General features: G+C 34.1%; 1 non-coding gene across 1 annotated transcript; it reads right to left on the bottom strand.

Annotated features, from left to right (window-relative positions):
* Window positions 1-14170: 14170 nt before the first annotated feature.
* LOC132682542 (U6 spliceosomal RNA) lies at window positions 14171-14276 on the bottom strand. Its single transcript, XR_009611727.1, has one exon. It is a non-coding gene; the product is annotated as a U6 spliceosomal RNA (small nuclear RNA).
* Between the last annotated feature and the right edge of the window lie 4691 nt (window positions 14277-18967).

The raw sequence follows: 18967 nt of genomic DNA, 5'->3' as shown, positions 1-18967 counted from the left end.
TCCATTGAGGCAGTACTTTCCAAATTATTGCACAGGCCCCAGGAAGGACAAAGGAGTTCCAATAGTAACATTGGGTTTTCTAGCACACGTGCAAGATTATAGCTCAAAGTGAAGTTTATTAGATTAAATTAAAAAATTAGAATTTGGTATTTATTTTGTCCCCCAGCTTACAGATTAAGATTCATGCCCATAAGACTCAAAAGAGGCAGTGAATTGGTTGGTCATACATCCCAGGTATCATGGTTAGCAGTCATTCTTTCTTTGTCTCCTCCCCACAGGCTATCCTTTGAACAGTTTCAACTAACTTATTTGTTTGCTATAAGGCTCTGAAAACGTGGAATCTTTCCAGACTGCCTCTTTTAAGCACCAAGTACTTCTTTCTCCCTTAAAATATGTATTTACTTTTACTCTTTCGTTTTCTATTACCTTTTTATGTCGCTAGGTCATATAAGTCTATTGCTATAGTTTTAAATCAAACCTTGATTAGTTAAGAACATTTTTTATCCTCCATATCCCTTGTTACTAGCCCTTAAAAATAAATCTAAAGCCATCTGAGTTTTCTCCCATATTTATCATTCCTCTTTATCAGTTATTTAATTCTCCCAGCCTCTTATTTTCACACAAGTATAACAACTTCTTATAGCATACAAAGCCATCTGGCTAATGTGGACACAGAGAGTACTTTCTATCTACCAGCATTTGCAAGATTTCTTTCAAAATAACATACCAAACTATTTTTAGTTAGTTCATCTTATTTTAATATTTTTTTTTGGAATTGGGCAGATTTTTTAAAGACATAATATATAATTATCTCCGAAATTTATACAAGTACTCAATATTCAAAATTTGATATCAAAAGAAACAAAAAAGAACGTGTCTTTTTCTGAGATTGAAAATTTGGAGTTTATGCAATTTTACGTTTGCAGCATGTGTACAGAAACAGTACAATGCCAAAGTCCTGACAGTTCTATTTCTTAGCAATTTTAATTCTTATTAAAATTATAAAAGTATTATTTTGAAATTTCTTATGGGTTTGGTTAATATGAATCCATCCATGTTGAATATACATTTTTTTGGATGTTAAATATATTTTTAAGTTGTTGCAAACTCCAGCTGTGAGAATAAAGGCAAGTATCTGGAACTGTACAATTTTATAAATGTCATCATTGGGAAAAATTAAAACTAGCATCCTATAAACAACTTGCATTAGTCATCTATTTCTGTGTAATATCTTACCCTAAAATGTAGCAGTGTAAATCAAGGACCATTTTTTATATCAGAGTTTCTGTGTATCAGGGATCTGAGCAAAGCTTAGCAAAGCATCTCTCATTCAAGTTCTCATGTACTTGTCTCAAACTAACACCTAGGGCTACAGTTTCAGTTGAAGACTGGACTGGAAGAGGGTCTAATTCTGGGGCTCACTAACATGGTTGTTCACAGTACCTAGTCCGTGTGAGCTGTTAGACTGAGGGCCCTTTCTTCCTTGTCTACTGGACAAAGGCTTCCTATGGTCCTTGCCATATAGGCCTATCTACAGAACAAAATATGGCAGCTGGCTTCCCTTCCAGAAAGTGTGTATTTGAGAGATACAGTGGGAACTAAGATGTAACTTATAGGCTTTGTGTAACTTAACCTTACTAGGGACATCACAAGCGTCTGTCATGTTCCATTCATTAGAAGTATTAATAAATCCAAACCATACTGAAGGGGGAAGGATTACACAGAGTTGGGTAAATACAAGGCAGAGATCATTGGAGGCCATCTTAAAAGATACCTACCACACAATTGTTAAAATTGTCTTTTGGTCAACTGTTGTGCATATAATGCAAAACCACAGATAATAATAATATCTTAAAGCAGGAAAGGTACATAGATTATTGTTTGATATGTCACTGTTTGGATGTGTCACATAAAAAAAAAACATTTTCTCAACCATACATAGATTTTTGACATCTTGTGGGAGTTTGGAGATTGGAGGAATGCTAGGGATGGAAATATAAGTGTTGGAAATATTTGAAATTTATAAAAATTCTGAAATAAAATGAATTGTGCAAAGTAATTCATAGTTCTATTTTACTCAACCATTTTTATTAAGAGAGATTAAATGAATACCTACTACTGCCATATTTATGTTTGTGGAATTCTACAGTTTGGAACATACAGACTCTAGCAAAAGAATAACTTTACCTTTAGCATTCTTTTTACCTTTGGAAAAATATTTATACTCTGATAATTAATCAGTGAAATATAGCTTCTTGAGACTATAAAGGATTTCGGGAACACTTTTAGTTTTAACAAACTTCATCACAAATTTCACACAAAAGATTTTGCTAAATTTTGTTGAATGAGTTAGTTACTAAAGAATGCTCAATGGACTAATTAATATGGTCTTCTAATTTTTCAGTTCATCTCAAAACAACTCTTCATGTAAAACTATTACAAACTTGTTTTTTCATATGATGAGATGGAGTCATATTTAGATTTTTTTTCCTTCTCCTTTTCCTGTAGTCATACAATTATTTATTTATTTGGGACTGGAGTCTGATTGTAAATGATGATTTAAACATAAAATTGGCTAAATAAATATATTTTTTTCTGAACCATTACACAGCTGCCAGTTATTTTAAATGAATGTTTATAAATTTAGAATCTTACAAACAAACATATTTTTAAATTATTATTACACTGATTGTATTATAAGAGCATATACTGGCATGTAGACAAGAATATTACAGCCAAATTATCTCTGGATTGAAGTGTTTGGTGCTTGTCTAATGCTAATGGGCACTTGCTCTGTGCCCAGGATCTCCAAGTTCTGTAATTTTCTATGCAAATGAACCATGGTGAGTTACATAGCTTTAATACTTTGGTATCTGTCTGCACTCAGAGACATAAGCAGTCTCTTACAACATGCTTGGATTTCTTCACTGGGGGCCAAAGAACATATGTTCTTGCATTTACTTATGAGTCTGATAGAATGGAGTTTTAACAAACATTGACAATACTGAGGCTTTTGGAGATCTGGTTCTAATGTTTTTGCCACAAAGAGTTTATTTTCTTTAGTTAAATACTATAAATTCATTTAGGACTAGCACATTATAAATATATAAGAGAAGACAATATAATATTTTAATAGGGAATAAACTACGTTTGTTGACAGGAAACATTTTTCAGTAATGCTTATATTGCCTAATGAAGGAGATATCGTTTTTATTACATACATGCCACCATTCAGTTTGTGGAGAAAGAAGCCTTGAGGATCGAGCTGCTGTCCTTAGTTAACTTAAGGCTATGATGTAAACACTAAATTATTTGTTTCCCACACTTATCGTCCAATCATTGATCCTTTCTCCTCCCAATCCACCTTCAAGTCCATTTATGTTCAAGATTTCATATTTTCTAATATGTCATCTTTTGGTGAACGCTTAATATGTTGAAAGAAGTAAGAAACATGACCCATTATTTGTAAATTTTCAAAACAGCAGAAAAACAAAATCAATTAGCAAACAAACTGCTGCTAATGTTCTCTGAAATAAAAGCTTTGCAATAATGACCACGACTTTTGTGCCTGTCATATGCACTGGCTTATGCAACATCTTAGCACTAACCATGGCAACTAGAAGTCACTTGGTATAGATTCAAATTTAAATTGTTGGGAATATACACCTTGCTCAAAGATTGCCACAAGCCCTTTGAAGAAGCTAAGGTTACTGTTGTGAATATAAATGAATAAGACCAGACTTTCAGGTGCTCTGGTAATTTTCAACATTCCTTGAGGACATCATGGCTGCCTAGCTTCCTCACTACAACTGACAGAAGACTTTCAGAATTTCCTCCTCCCCATTCCTAGATAATCATAAGAAATATTCTCTGGTCTTCTGTCAGGATAAAAAGTCAAAACATCTCAGTGCTTACTTTGTAATGGGTGTTACCTACCAACATATTTGCATTTCAAAATGATATTAAGTGATATTAAAAAATATCTTTACAAAAAAGAACTTTATCTTCTAATGGTAGACATTCAAAACTAGGATATATGGCTTAAGAGAGGTGCCACTCAAATTACATTAGAAAACATTCCTACAGTAGAGATCGCTACTACATTCCTTACTTCTAAAATGCCTATTTCACATGCACATGGGGAGAATGAGGCAAATTAACAAAATGGACAGGACTTGAAGTAACTTTTAAGGCATTTCTAAAAACCAGTCTGCACTCTGACAATTCAAAATTCAATTTTTGCATTATAATTCAGTTTCACCCATTATTGGTAAGAATATGGTTTCTGGTTTTGGATCCTGCCCTGGGGTTTGCTAATGTAACAAAGCTTGGGCAGATTGCCTTTGCTTCCTTTCATTGCTGCCAACCAGACTCCAGTTCTGTTTCTTTTCCCCCAGAGAGAAACATATACTCCCTTACTAAGGTTCTATCTTAGTTTTTCCAAGAGTAAGAGTCTACTCCTGGTTTATCCTTTTGAATGATATTTCAGTGATATCTGTTTGATATCTGTTTGTCTACCAGCTATCCCTTAAGATTCGTCTTGAAATGGGTCACCTGAGTGGCTCAGTTGATTAAACATCCGACTCTTGGTTTTGGCTCATGTCATGATCTCACAGTTCATGGGATCAAGCCCCTGTCGAGCTCTGCACTGGCAGTGTGGAGTCTGCTTGGGATTCTCTGTTTCCCCCTCTCTCTGTCCCCCACCCCCACTCATGCTGTCTCTGTCTCTTTCAAAATAAATAAATAAACTTAAGAAAAAAAAAACCCAGATTCCTCTTGAAATGGTGTGGTTGGAGAGCCATGTGTTATAGAATTACTATATTTTACTGCTGAGGAAGGTCATCTTAGCCTTTTCCCCAAAGTGTCATTGGAAAGGGATCTCAGTTATCCATGCAGAAGCTGTGGATACCCAATTTAGTTCTCTCTGGATCACAAAAGAATACCTATGAACCATATATCATCTTACAAACTTTCTCCTTGAAACATGTGGCCATCAACAAATACTTGCCTGGCTTTGAATCTGCATTTTAAAACCTGTTTGAGGCCATGTGCTATGCATGCCTATTTTTCAAAACAGACAATCCACCTAGGGCCCTTAGCATCTGGTATTTTACTAAATCATGTTAAAATTGCACACAGTAAGATACACATGTATTTATTCTATGATATTTAAAATTTTTAAATATATACAATTTTTAAATTTTCTTTTAACAGAAAAGTATAAGTGGTAAATAACTGATGTCCCCCACCAAAGACAGAAAGAAGGTAGAGGAGTGTAAAGGCAGGAATTCTGGAGGTAGACGGAATTTCTTAAAATACAGCTCACTCTGGGAAAGTAATTTAAAGCACCTGAGTTTTAGTTTCCTCATCTATGAATCAGCATAATTATTCCTTACTTACAGAGTTATTAAAGACATTGATAATGTAAAAAAAAAAAGCACAGAAGGGTCACTTTTAGGGATCATAATGTATATCCATTTTTACTTTCACATTCCCTAGATCATTTTCATGATACTTTCACTGGGTAGGTAGGGTGCACTATTTTAATCATTAGTAGACACATTTCAGGAGACAGCATTCAGAAGGGATGGTCAGCTAGACAGCTACTTTATGCTTTAGTGCTTATTATCCTGGAGAAGATTTCTCTTCCTCTCTTGCTCTGTGTCTCTCTCACCCACTGGATTAAATAGAAAACCACCAAAATTGTTTTCATTTTTGGTTTCCTCTTTCACGTCTTAAGAAATAACTTCCTATTCTACTTCACATCAAACACTGACATTTGGGATGCCGAAACCATTACTTGTCACTCTTTTAGCTCCCTCCGCACATTCTGAGACAGTCCAGATCCATTTACTTGTAAGTAACAGATGCTTCCTATATTCCCTTCTGAGTCTTGCCTCCCCTGGCTTTTATATGATCTCTTCCTCTTTGAGGAAGAAAGCAGAACTTCCGACAGACCACAGAAAATCTCTGTACATCTGTTCCTGCCGGTTTTCTTACTTGGTAAATAATCTTTTGGAAGATATAAGCTATAGCTTGCAAAAAGTATGACATTCTGGTAGACAGGCCTTATTTTGTTATTGACACATATGTATAGGAAAAAAATAATTTAAAATGCAAATGTAAATTGCTAGAAGATCATATTTTTCAAACATGAGAAGTATCTCCTAGTGGCCTGATAAATCTACCCTTGTATAGGTGGCATTTCACTAAATCGTGAATATAAGAAACTTATTCTCATAATTTTACTTTATAAACATATTTCCCACAATTAAAGTATCCCAGATCATTTATGTTTAATTCAATTATTCTGAGAGTTTGGGTTAACATTCTCTTATTACAAACAAAATACAAACAAAAACTTAGCTATTAGGTTTAATGGAAAATCAGTCTAACTCCTTTCTTTTCACACCTGACTTCTGGCATTTTAAGTGTCTTTATAAAAACATAAGGAATAACAATATTCATCATATTACTGATCTATAGTGATTCACATATACATAGATGTAACATTTTAAAGCACTTCTTGAATTAACTATCTGAATTTACAACCTTACAACCGCAAAGCAAGAAAGAATGTTTGATACTTCTGAAAACATATTTGGAAGGTGCCCTCAGTGCTATTATAAATGCTCTATGTACCTCTTTAGTATATAAACATTAAATATGTTTAATGTTACCTATTTCATAAAGCCAACTAGTAAATACTTAAAAAGAATAATCTGCTGTGCAATGAAATGAATGTTATGAAGACACTTAAAAAGTTTGACATGGGGTTAATACATTTTACTTTAGCGGTAACAATCTTTGAATTTATTGTGGGCAAAATTCATCCTAACTCATGCATCCATTTGTTAGCAATAAAGTCTGTGTATTATATAACTACCATATATGTCAAAGTAGTAAATTTGATATAACAGCATGGAAACATCTCTGCATCACTGAAACTGGTAGAGTAAGAATGTGATTCATAAAGTATCACTTCATCAAGAGGACACTCACTTTCCATCAAAGGCAAGACTACTTTAGGAAAGAGTTCAGATATTCTCCAGGCAACAGTTCGCTTTTTAATATTTTTTCTGACCTATTTATATTTTTTAACTTTTAGGGTTTATTTATTTATTGAGAGAGAGAGAACAAGCAGGGGAAAGGGCAGAGAGAGAGGGAGACAGTCCCAAGCAGGCTCTGTGCCATCAATGCAGAACCCCATGCGGGGCTCTATCTCCTGAACCACAGGATCATGACCTGAGCCAAAATCAAGAGTTGAATGCCTAACAGACGGAGCCACCCAGGTACCCTGACCTCTTTTAAATTATTAGATGAATCAGACACTTTTGACTTACAAAGAATTATAATTAAGGGTTCATACAAGACCTTTAACATGCTTTTAAGAGCTAGGTTTTTCAGCATACTTTTTACAATCCACGGTAATTCTTAAGAGGGTCATACTGTAATAGAATATGCTGAAAAATACAATGCACATTTATAGAACAAATTTATATGAAAATGAAAATAAAATAATTATTTATTTGTAGCCTGAAATAAAACTGGCTTGTCTATTATATAATCAGCAAATTACTGGTTTTCAGGTAGCAGCAAGTCATTGTGGTCGATTAAGAAAATGTATATATTAGCCCACATTAGTTGTTAAAGAAAACATTACTGGAAGGATGGATGGATGAATGAGTCACTGGATGAATGGGTCACTGGATAGATGGACTGGTTAATAGAAAGATGACTAAGTTACTATGTAACACTCTATTAGTGCACAATTAATCAAGAATATTTGCTAGCTCACAAAATTTTCATTTGTATAATTAATGGTTTTATCACAAATTAAAATACTTGGGCAAGAAACAGGTTATGATGACAAATTTCATTCTATCAAGTTTTTCTGTTTGCTCACCCTAAAAATTGCTCTGATGTAATTTGAATTCCCTCAGAATTAGTCTTGAGACAACGATTCCAATACAAGTAATCTCTTTGGAATGTCATCCCAGAAAATGTCAGTACAAAAGAGGAGAACTGAGATAAAAGGAAAAACAGTAGCCAACTGAAAGGTCGTGTTCTAACAACATCCTTCTCTGGAAAACTGGAGTTTAATCCAGCTGTGAATTCTGCTATCAATACCAAGAACACAGTTTTCAGAAGCAGACCACCAAGTAGCAGAGCAGCTTACAAATCTACCCACTAATCCTGTCATATGTTGATTGAGAGCTATTTCTAGGAGGGAACTTTCCTTCCGTAGCATATTAGGTTTTCCACCTTTGTGGAGTAGACACCATTGGCCAAAGAGGACCCTCACACAGACTCGTGGGTGCTCTGAGTTACGATCTGGACTGGAATGCCTAGAAATACTATTTGATGTGGGGATTTTAGCGAGGCATCTGAAAGTAAAATAGAGAGCAAGAACAGATATGGTTCCTGCTCTCATTCACCTTATAGTCTAGTGGGCAAAATAAAACAAAAACAGACTTTTGTAAGTACTACTTTACAACTTTGATAAGTGCTAGAAAGCAGCACATGGTGTTATGAGAACATATATGTTTTTAGTAACTGAAAATTTATGCTAGTGTTAAATCACCATCACATAAAATGAAGGTTACATGAAGCAGTAAAATGTTATGAATTATCAAGATCATTCATTGATCTTGATAGGAAGTAATGCTTTCCTTATTCTAATCAAGACATACTTATGCACACGTTTATGGCTCATTGTGAGGACTTACACATGAACAGAGGTGACATGAGAAGGCCTGACAGAGAGTAAAAGCTTGGACATAGTTTTAATTTGCCACAATTTGAATTCATTCCCCAAGCCATATACCTGCCCATTAGGAAAAAGTGGAAGACTTATTGACTGAAGGTGTTTCAGACCAACTGCTGACCAACCATTTGGTTACCTCCAAGCATGATAATCCAGGTACAACTCTTACGATTCTAGCCTTAAAAATACAATGAGAAAAACAAAACAGACCAAACAAATGAAAAACACCAAAAAACATAAAGAAAGAAAGAAAGAGAGAGAGAGAGAGAGAGAGACTGAGTGAGTATGAGTTCAGGGTTGCATACTTTGGTATAGGTATATACCACAAAATTAGGCCAGGCAAACCACTAAACAAGAAAAAACAACAATGACAACCTCTGACATGGTGAATCTGTGTTCAGAGTTGCTAGAATATAATACTGAAAATGTGTTTTTCAACCCACAATTATAAAATATGCAAAGAAGTAAGAAAGCATGACTCATGAGAAAGCAGTCAATAGAAACTTCCATGAAAGGACCACAATGCTGGTCTTAGCAGAAAAAGCCTTCAGTGTAGCTATATATATTCAAAGATCTAAAGGAAACCATATTTAAGAATTAGTCACTTAGGGGCACCTGGGTGGCCTAGTCGGTTAAGCGTCTTGATATGAGCTCAGGTCATGATCTCATGGTTCATGAGATCAAGTCATACGTCGGACTCTGCACTGACAGCTTGGAACCTGTTTGGGATTCTCTCTCCCTCTCTTTCTGCCCCTCCTCCACTCTCATTCATTCTCTCAATAAATAAACAAACATTTTTGAAAAAGACTCAATTAGAAGACATATCAATTAATATATCAAGTGAAGGAAAAAAACAAAAGAACTTTTTTTTTAAAAAAGGAGTGTTAGAGGGCGCCTGGGTGGCGCAGTCGGTTAAGCGTCCGACTTCAGCCAGGTCACGATCTCGCGGTCCGTGAGTTCGAGCCCCGCGTCAGGCTCTGGGCTGATGGCTCGGAGCCTGGAGCCTGTTTCCGATTCTGTGTCTCCCTCTCTCTCTGCCCCTCCCCCGTTCATGCTCTGTCTCTCTCTGTCCCAAAAATAAATAAAAAAAAAAACGTTGAAAAAAAAAAAAAGGAGTGTTAGAGGAAAACAGGGACACTTTATAATCACCTGGCACATGTCAACAAATCAAGATGATAAAACAAGTATTAATCTATCATGTCTAACAATAAGCCGCAAAATATATGAAGCAAAAACAAAATTTAAGCAAGAAACAGATAAACATTCATAGTTGGAGATCTGAATACATTTTACTCAATTTATGCTACTGAAAAAATTATTACTCAAGCTCCATTAATCTGACCTAACTGAAATCATAACAACCTTCTCCCCAACAATAACACAATGCATAGGATTTTTCGCAATGCATCTACGTTATCCAAGATAGACCATGTGTTCACCTGCAATATGTTTAAAAGAACTGAAATCATTTAAGATGTTTTAAAAATGAAAGGAATTTAGAAATTAACAAATCAATATGGGACATCCATTAATGTTGGGATCAACAAACATGTTGAACAAATAAGAAATCACAGGAGAAATCAGAAAATTTTTTGAGCTAAATAAAAGAAAAACAAACATATCCAAATTTATGGAATGTAGCTATAAAAGTCTTTACCTGAAATGTGTATCTTCAAACATACACATCATCTCTTAGAAATATAGACCCCATAATCTCTACCAAATATTAACAACATAAATACAACAAAATATTTTTAAAAAGACTAAATTCACAGCCAATTTGGAATTACTCCAGCAATGATATGTTCATGTGACATTTGAAAATCAATCAGTGTCAGTCTGGGACTAGAGTGAGCTGAGTGCAGAGCTAAGCATGGTGATTTTGAAGAAGTACCAAATCTTTCATGACCCAAGAGTAATCTCAAAGTTTGTGCCCAAGTGCTCCATCTAACTCACCCCAGCCTCTGCTCTGATCATTATTTTATATTTTATTAATAGAATAAAGAACAAACCCACATGATCATCCTGATAGATGTGAGACAAGGACTGGAGAAAATCCAACACCACATTAAAAAAAAATTATTGGAGTGCCTGGATGGCTCAATGGTTAAGCGCCCTACTTGATTTTGGCTCAGGTAATGATCTCACTGTGAGTTTGAGCCATGCTTTGGGCTCTTGCGCTGATAGAACGGAGCCTGCTTGGGATTCTCTCTCCATCTCTCTCTGCCCCTCCCCTCTTCACATTCTCTCTCCAAAACTAAATAAATAAACTTAAAAAAAAATTGTCAGCAATCTAAGAATAGAAGGAAACTTACTCAACAATCCAAGCTGAAAAAGGGCATCTATAAAAATCCCACAGCTAAAATCATACAAAAACATTCTACTAGAATTGTAATTCAGTTTAGCAAGGCTACAGATCACAATATCAATATATAAAAAGCAATCATAATTTTTTTATACTATCAACAATCAGAAACTGAAATTCAAAACAATACCATTTATTATAGCATTGCAAATATTCAATGCTTGACATGATTCTGACAGAAAGATAACCAAGGACCTGTACACTAAAACTAGGAAACATTCTTGAGAGAATTTAAACAATTAATATTGTTAAGATATCAATTTTCCTAAAATGACCTAAAGATTCAATGCATTACAAATAATAGTTTTATTTATTTGGTTTTTTATTTTGTTAACAGGTTGATTAAAAAACCCACATGGAAATGCAAAAGAACTAGAGTAGTCAAAATAACTTTGTGAAAGAACAAAGTCAGATGACTGGCAGTATTTGATTTCCATTTTAACCTCTGATCTTGGAATATCAACTATACTTCTTTATATATATATATATATATATATATATATATATATATATATATACACACACACACACACACACACACACACACACACACACATTCTTGGACAACCACTAACATATATATAGTATATAGTATATATTGGTGGTTGTCTGAGAATGTATATATATATATACGTGTGTGTGTGTATATATATATATATATACACACACACACGTATATATACACGTGTGTGTGTGTGTGTGTGTGTATATATATATATATATATATACACATGTATATATATACATGTATGTATATATTAGTGGTTGTCCGAGAATTTTCAATATATATTTACAACTAACCAATGTCCACTTTCAAATAACACTATACCATTTCATGAGTAATGCAGATACCTTGTAATAGAGTATTCTCAATTCCTCCCTCCACTCCTTAGAAGACTGCCATCATTAATTTCATTATACATTACAATCACCTAATATATTTTTACCATTATTTGAAAAGTTATCTATTACAATAAAAATAGGAAAAATAACAGCTTTAATTTTGTCTTCATTTACCTCTTTTGTGACAATCTTCCTTATCTTATATGGATGTGTGTTTCTGACCTATGTATTCTTCCTTCTCCCTAAAGAACTGTTAACATTTACTGGAGGATAGGTCTGGTGGTGATGAATTCCTTTAGATTCTGGTTGTCTGAAAAAGTCTTTATTTCCCTTTCACTTTAAAAATAATTTAGGTATAAAAAGAATTTTAAGTTGGTGGGTTGTTGGGGGGGGTTGTTTGTTTTTAATTCTATATTTAAATATTGCAGTTTTCATTCTGTCCTTGCAGTATGGTTTCTAATAAAAAGTCTATCACAATTCTTATCCATTTCCTCTTTAAGGAATGCTATTTTTTAAATCGGGTTTAAGATTTTCTTCATATCCATTGTTTTCTGCAGTTTGAATATGAAGTGTGTCTATGTATATTTCTTTGGCTATCTATCCTGCTTAGTGTTCTCTGAGCTTCTTGAATCTATAGTTTGAATCTGCCATTCATTTTGGAATGTTCTCTGACATCATTATTCAAATATTTCTTCAGCAACATTTTGTCTTTCTTCTCCTTTTGATATGCCAATTATGTATGCTATATCTTGAGAAATTATTTCATGGTTCTTGAATACACTCTTCTGCTTTACATTCTCTTTTCTTGTTGCATTTCAGATGGGGTGTTTGTATGGACATATTTTCAAGCTCATTGATTCTTACCATGGCCATTTCAAGTCTGCTGATAAGCCCATCAAAGACATTTTTTTTATTTGTGTGAAAGCATTTTTGGTTTATTGTGTTTCATTTTAGTTCTTTTTTGGAGTTACCATCTCTTTACTTATAGTAGCCATCTGCCCTGCTTGCTGTCTACTTTTACTGATAGCAATTCTACCATATTAAGTCATAGTGATTTTAATTTTCCTATCGGGTGATGCAATCTCTGTGTCATAGCTGAGTCTGGTTTGCTACTTGTTTTGTCTTCTCAAACTGTATTTTTTCTTACCTTTTTAACATGCCTTATAGCTATTGTTGAAAACTGGACATATGAATTAAGAAAGAGTAACCAAAATGATTTTGATGTGAGATTCATGTTAATCTGGCAAGAAGTTGGGCCATGTTTAATATTTGCTATAGTAATAGCTGTTAAGTTTCAGATTTCTCTAGTGTCTTTTTTTTTTGTCTCCCTTGATATTTTTGGGTATTTCTAAAAACTCCTTAAATACAGCCTGTGCCTGTGGCTCTTTTAGCCACAATTATATATTGAATTATAATTCAATGTTATTATTCTGGAGCCCTGTTGATGTGATGGTAAATTGTAGGTAATGGGTAACAATTTGTAATCTTATTATTAAATCTCAGTGTTTTAGTAGAACTTTGTTCCTGGCTTGATCTGCCAAAAGTTTCCTAGCTTTCTGCTTCCTCTTGCCTTATTTGAAACAGTTTGGCTAAGTAAACCTGCAGTTGTAAAACTGTCCTCCCTCCAGGTGGGATAAGGCTCCAATAAAGTCTTTTTCCCAGCAGGGTAGGCCTTTGTTTGGTAGAATTATCTAGATGTATTTCAAAATGGTTACATTTCTCTGCCATGCCAGGAATATGAGATCTTTCTTGTCTCTTCACTATTAAAATTTAGTGGGTTCCTGAGGGTGAAACCCACAAAATTATGGAGGCCCATCTAATACTGTAGCTGCCAGCAGTCTCCCCATCTCATGCTAATCAACCCTCAGCCTTCAGCAATTCACCAAAGTTACCATTTAAGTTGTCCTACCAGTTGTTGACTCTAGTAGCTTCTGTTCTAGGTAAGCGTATCTCTGATGTAATTCTCTAGATCTGGCAATCTCTCCAGAATTTGGAGTGGTAATTTGCCATGGGAATCACAAATTCCTGATGAGTCCAAGAAAGTCACTGAATTTCAAGTTATTCAACTTATTTTCTTGGTGTAAGTTCAGGAGTGATAATATCCAAGTTCTTGTCAGGTTGTGATAAGACATGAAGCCGTAGATGAGTTTTTTAATAAAAAATAAATGTTTTATTTTTCAACTATTTTTTTATATTTTAGTATGAAATGCTTTACAGATTTTCATGTCATCTTGTGCAGGGGCTATGCTAATCTTCTCTATGTTGTTTCAACTTTAGTATATGGGTTGCTGAAGCGAGCACTTGCTTTTTATTTTATATAACTATGCTGTTTGGGTGATCTGAGTTTAATGAGCCATTTGTAGTTGACTTTTTTTATTTTTTAATGTTTATTTATTTTTTTGAGAGAGACAGTGTGAGCAGGAGAGGGGCAGAGAGAGAGGGAGACACAGAATCCAAAGCAGGCTCCAGGCTCCAAGCTGTCAGCACAGAGCCTGACTCAGGTCTTGAACTCATGAACTGAGAGATCATGACCTGAGCTGAAGTCACATGCTAAACTGACTGAGCCACCAAGGCACCCCACTTACACTTGGCTTTATTTGATGAATGGGTGAGGGGTCAGAGGAGGAATTTTCTGTGTTGCAAAAGTAGAGAAAAGAAGAAGGGAGGCTCATCAGATGAACAATTGGCTAAGATAGACTGAGGGGCTGATGGACTTATTTTTTGAAGGAGAAACACTGAGGATGCAATTGGACATGCTCAGATTCAAAACCAAAGATGTGTAAAAAAGAGAAAATGAGGGGGTGATCTCCCTAGTTCTTTCAGTCCTGTAGAGTCATTCTAGCATCTGAGGGAGATTTGGGATCATAAAAGACTGCACCTTCTGCATTGATTCCATTTTCAGCAGAAATAGTGACAGAAGCAAAGTGCATTTACGTAGATTTTTATTGGAATTCATCAATAATACAGTCAGTAAAGGGGAGGAGAAAATAGCCATGGCAAAATGATTACTGTTTCCAGATTTGGGTTTTTTTTGCATACATGGAAAATCTCCATTGACTGGAGATTAACATAAATAGATGAATCAATGTGGGACTGATTTCCCATAACAGTAAATGAGCAGAGAGACAATAATATTTGTGCTAGAACTATTACTTAGACTTTGAAATACTTACAGGCTGGCATGACTTGGAAAAATTTAAATGACATATTTAAAATATTTTTTCAAGTTAACTTCTAAGTAGAATCCAGTTTTGCATTGATACATAAATGTTAAAGCATGAGTCAAAAGAAAATGAAGTGCATTAAACTATTCTCAAATGAATGTATATGCTATCGTTCTTAATTTTTTGTCTGAATTTTCTAATATATACTCATAAGACCAAACTAAATGATATTTTTAATAGGAAATAGCCACACTTATTTTTTTAATATTCAGAATGTAAGCCTCCTGATGACATACTGATTTTAATGAGTTAAGTGACATTTTTATCCCACAGTCTCTAATCTTAAGAAAGGATGCAAATTAAGAATGAAGGTGGGGACACCTGGGTGGCTCAGTCAGTTAAGCCTCCGACTTTGGCTCAGGTCATATCTCATGGTTCTTGCATTTGAGCCCTACACTGGGCTCTCTGCTGTCAGTGTAGAGCCTGCTTTGGATTCTCTGTCTCACTCTCTCTCTGCTTGCACACACGTGAAAAATAAACATTTTTTGTAAAAGAGAATGAATGTGGATACATAATTATGTCTACCATTGTAGTAGGAAAATCCGTAAAATGCCAGGGGAATTTTTTTTTCCCTGCTTGGTATTAATTGCAAACTCTAATTAAATAATACCCAGAGAACTCTAAATTAATAACAGATGACTTTGCCCCTTAGAAGCCACAGATGGGCAAATATAGGTATAAATCAGAATTATAAAATTAAGTAAAAGACATGAAGACTTATTATTTTCATAAAAATGAAGGGTCAAAACACATTTAAATATTCTTTTTCATATATTTTGTCATTCTTTCCATTTTATCTCACATTTTGCCCTTTGCTTTCATAAAATGTTTTATGAAATATACAAGAATGTCTCAAATGCTTCGCTATTAGATGATTAAGGGTAAGATCCAATTAACTTGTTTCTTAGAGAAAAGACTTTCTCAATTTTTCATTGCTTAACTCTGAATTTCATTGCAGATTTAAATACCAAATTTACTAAATTTGCTTCTGCCAATTTGATGAAAATCAAAAGAACAAATATTGCCTTATGTATATTATGTAGTCATTTTCAAGAAGAATATTGCCTATATTGAGCAAGAGCAATGACAAAGCTTAATATCCTTCTGTTTCTTTACACAAGATTTACTGTTCACTAAACAGAATAATTACCACAGCAATTGTTAAAACACAAATACACTTAACGCACATTAATGAAGCACAAAAGAAGGCAAAGGTATTGCTATTTATCTTTCTTAAGCTTTTCAATTTAAAAATATTCAATTCTCATAATTTAGAGAAAATATGCAATTAGTGAACTTTGTTTACCTTTGACAATCTAATTAACAGTGAAAGCATGTGGGGGATAAAAATCACTAACATTTATGCTAGATATCTGCTTATACTTCAAATAAAATTAAATCATTTATTAGGCCTTAGAGTCAGCTGCACTGAGAGTTAGGAGATTTGAACTTTATCCCCAATTGTATAACCATTGTTAGGTCTTTGCACTCACTCCTTTTACTGCAAAATGACTAATAATGTAAAATTAGTCACTAATGGGAGTTAACAATATAAGTGGCCTTTTTAAATTAGCTCTTAGAAAGAAACATTAATGGATTTCAATGCTTCATTGGAATTATTTTTTTTTTCAATTCCTTATGTGGGTTGAGAAGTTTTGAAGATTTTCTGCAATGCATCCATTCTGAGGGGCAAAAAATGAATAACTGCTTTGTTATAGTTGCACAAGTTAAATGAGTATAATTTTTATGTTTCTTCTGTAAAACAATGACTCACCACTGTTGATAATTCATAAAATTCTGCCATTTGTATTATTTCTCATTGTGCTTCAATCCAGAAATATCAAACTATTGTGCAAGTACTAATAATTTATTAAACAGTCCAATTTAAAATTTCCTTAAAGTGTTAAGAGTAGACTGTAAGAATAATATATGTACTAGAGAGAGTTGCAATATATCATCTTTCTAAATCTGTATAATTAAAAGTAAACAGTCTTAGAATCCCAGGTCTTAATATAGTGCACCGTATGGTCAGGTGCTAATGTAAGTAGGCAGATTTGTAGATAATGCAATGACATTTGACTCTGAATTGCAATTTTGAATATTACGTGTGATTTTGAAAAATACATAGTACATAGAAATAATATATATAACTCCTTGAGGAAAACTAGAGATGCACATTTGTTCAGCGATAATACCTGCTCAGATATTACTACTTGCCCCTCACTTCACATTAATGTTGAACAGTAGTAACTCATAGAAGAAAGTACAGAATATGCTCCTTACTTTGTATTTTCCTTAAAAGGTGCCATCTATGAATTCATTCATGAATGCAAATTACTATCCTTGGGATACAATTCTCTACAGACTTCATATGGATTTCCACAGGAATACACTTTCCCACAAGATAACTCTCATTATCCAAAGGAAATGCCTCTTTTTGATGGGGCACACTGAAGATGAAAGAGCGAGCTAAAGTTTTTACTGATCATGTATCTTACAAGGTAACCTTGAAAAATCCTTATTATTTCCATTTTATAAATAACAAAAGTTAAAGAGAATTTAAGACATATCTTAAACATCTCAGAGATTAAAATTAATTCATATATAGGGGTGCCCGTGTGGCTCAGTTGATTAAGCGTGCAACTCTTGATTTCAGCTCAGGTCATGATCTCACAGTTCATGAGTTCAAGCCCCGCATCGGGCTCCATGCTGATAGGGTGGAGCCTGCTTGGGATTATCCCTCTCTCCTTCTCTCTCTGACCCTCCCCTGCTTGCACCCTCGCTCTCGCTCTCTCTCTCAAAATAAACTTTTTAAAGATTTGTTAAAATTCATTCAAATATAGTTCTGTCAAATCAGAAATTTCTGACCATTGTTTTTATTTTATTTTAGCACAGATTGATAGACTCCATAAATTCTAAATACCTACACATTTTGAATTTATAATTCATAACATGCATCATTTTTATGACACAGAAATGATTTTATAAATTGCTAATTTACATTTCTATATTTATAGTGCAAATGTTATGTCTTAAGTGGATATATTTTATGTTCCTTTGTAAGAATTTGAGATTAGAATTAGAACACAGAGCCAGCTTGAAACTAAAGTGCTTTCCTAACACTTATCTTACTATTGAAATGTCTTTTATAAAAAATACTGTAAAGTTGGATTTTCTTTAGTCCAGAATAATTCATTAGTCTGAAAAGTTTTTACTTAATTGTAAAGGAATTACAGAGATATGAGGGTATATAAATGTTTCATTAATCCTAGGATCTTGTCTTGAGACACTAACTCAACCCAACAACATAAATGAAAAAGATACTCCAGTAGGAGAAAAGAAACTCCCCCTAATTTTAATCTATGAACTGATATACAGATATTTTTTCTCTCTTTATGAGATAAAAGCGTATTATTTCCCCAGTAAATTTATATCTTCATATGTTTTGTGGTAGTTTGCATTATCTCTTCAAAATATTTGTTGGCTAACGCACACACACACACACACACACACACACACACACACACACAAAAACCTATGCAACTCTTTCAAAGGGAAGACTGTCCTTCCCACACATTGACTTCAGGTTTGTCATGTGGCTTGCTTTGTTTGTCCAATGGGATGTAAACTTTAAGAGCTATTATTTAGTTTGCCATTGCTATTTTCCCTTTACTTCAAAATGTCAAGGGTCTTGGGCACCTTAGTGGCTTAGTGGGTTATGCCTCCAACTCTTGCTTTCAGTTCAGGTCATGATCTCACAGTTCATGG

The sequence above is a fragment of the Panthera onca genome, chromosome A1, assembly GCF_046562875.1.
Source record: "Panthera onca isolate mPanOnc1 chromosome A1, mPanOnc1 haplotype 2, whole genome shotgun sequence".
Taxonomy (NCBI): domain Eukaryota; kingdom Metazoa; phylum Chordata; class Mammalia; order Carnivora; family Felidae; genus Panthera; species Panthera onca.
This window is presented reverse-complemented; position numbering and strand designations above follow the sequence as displayed.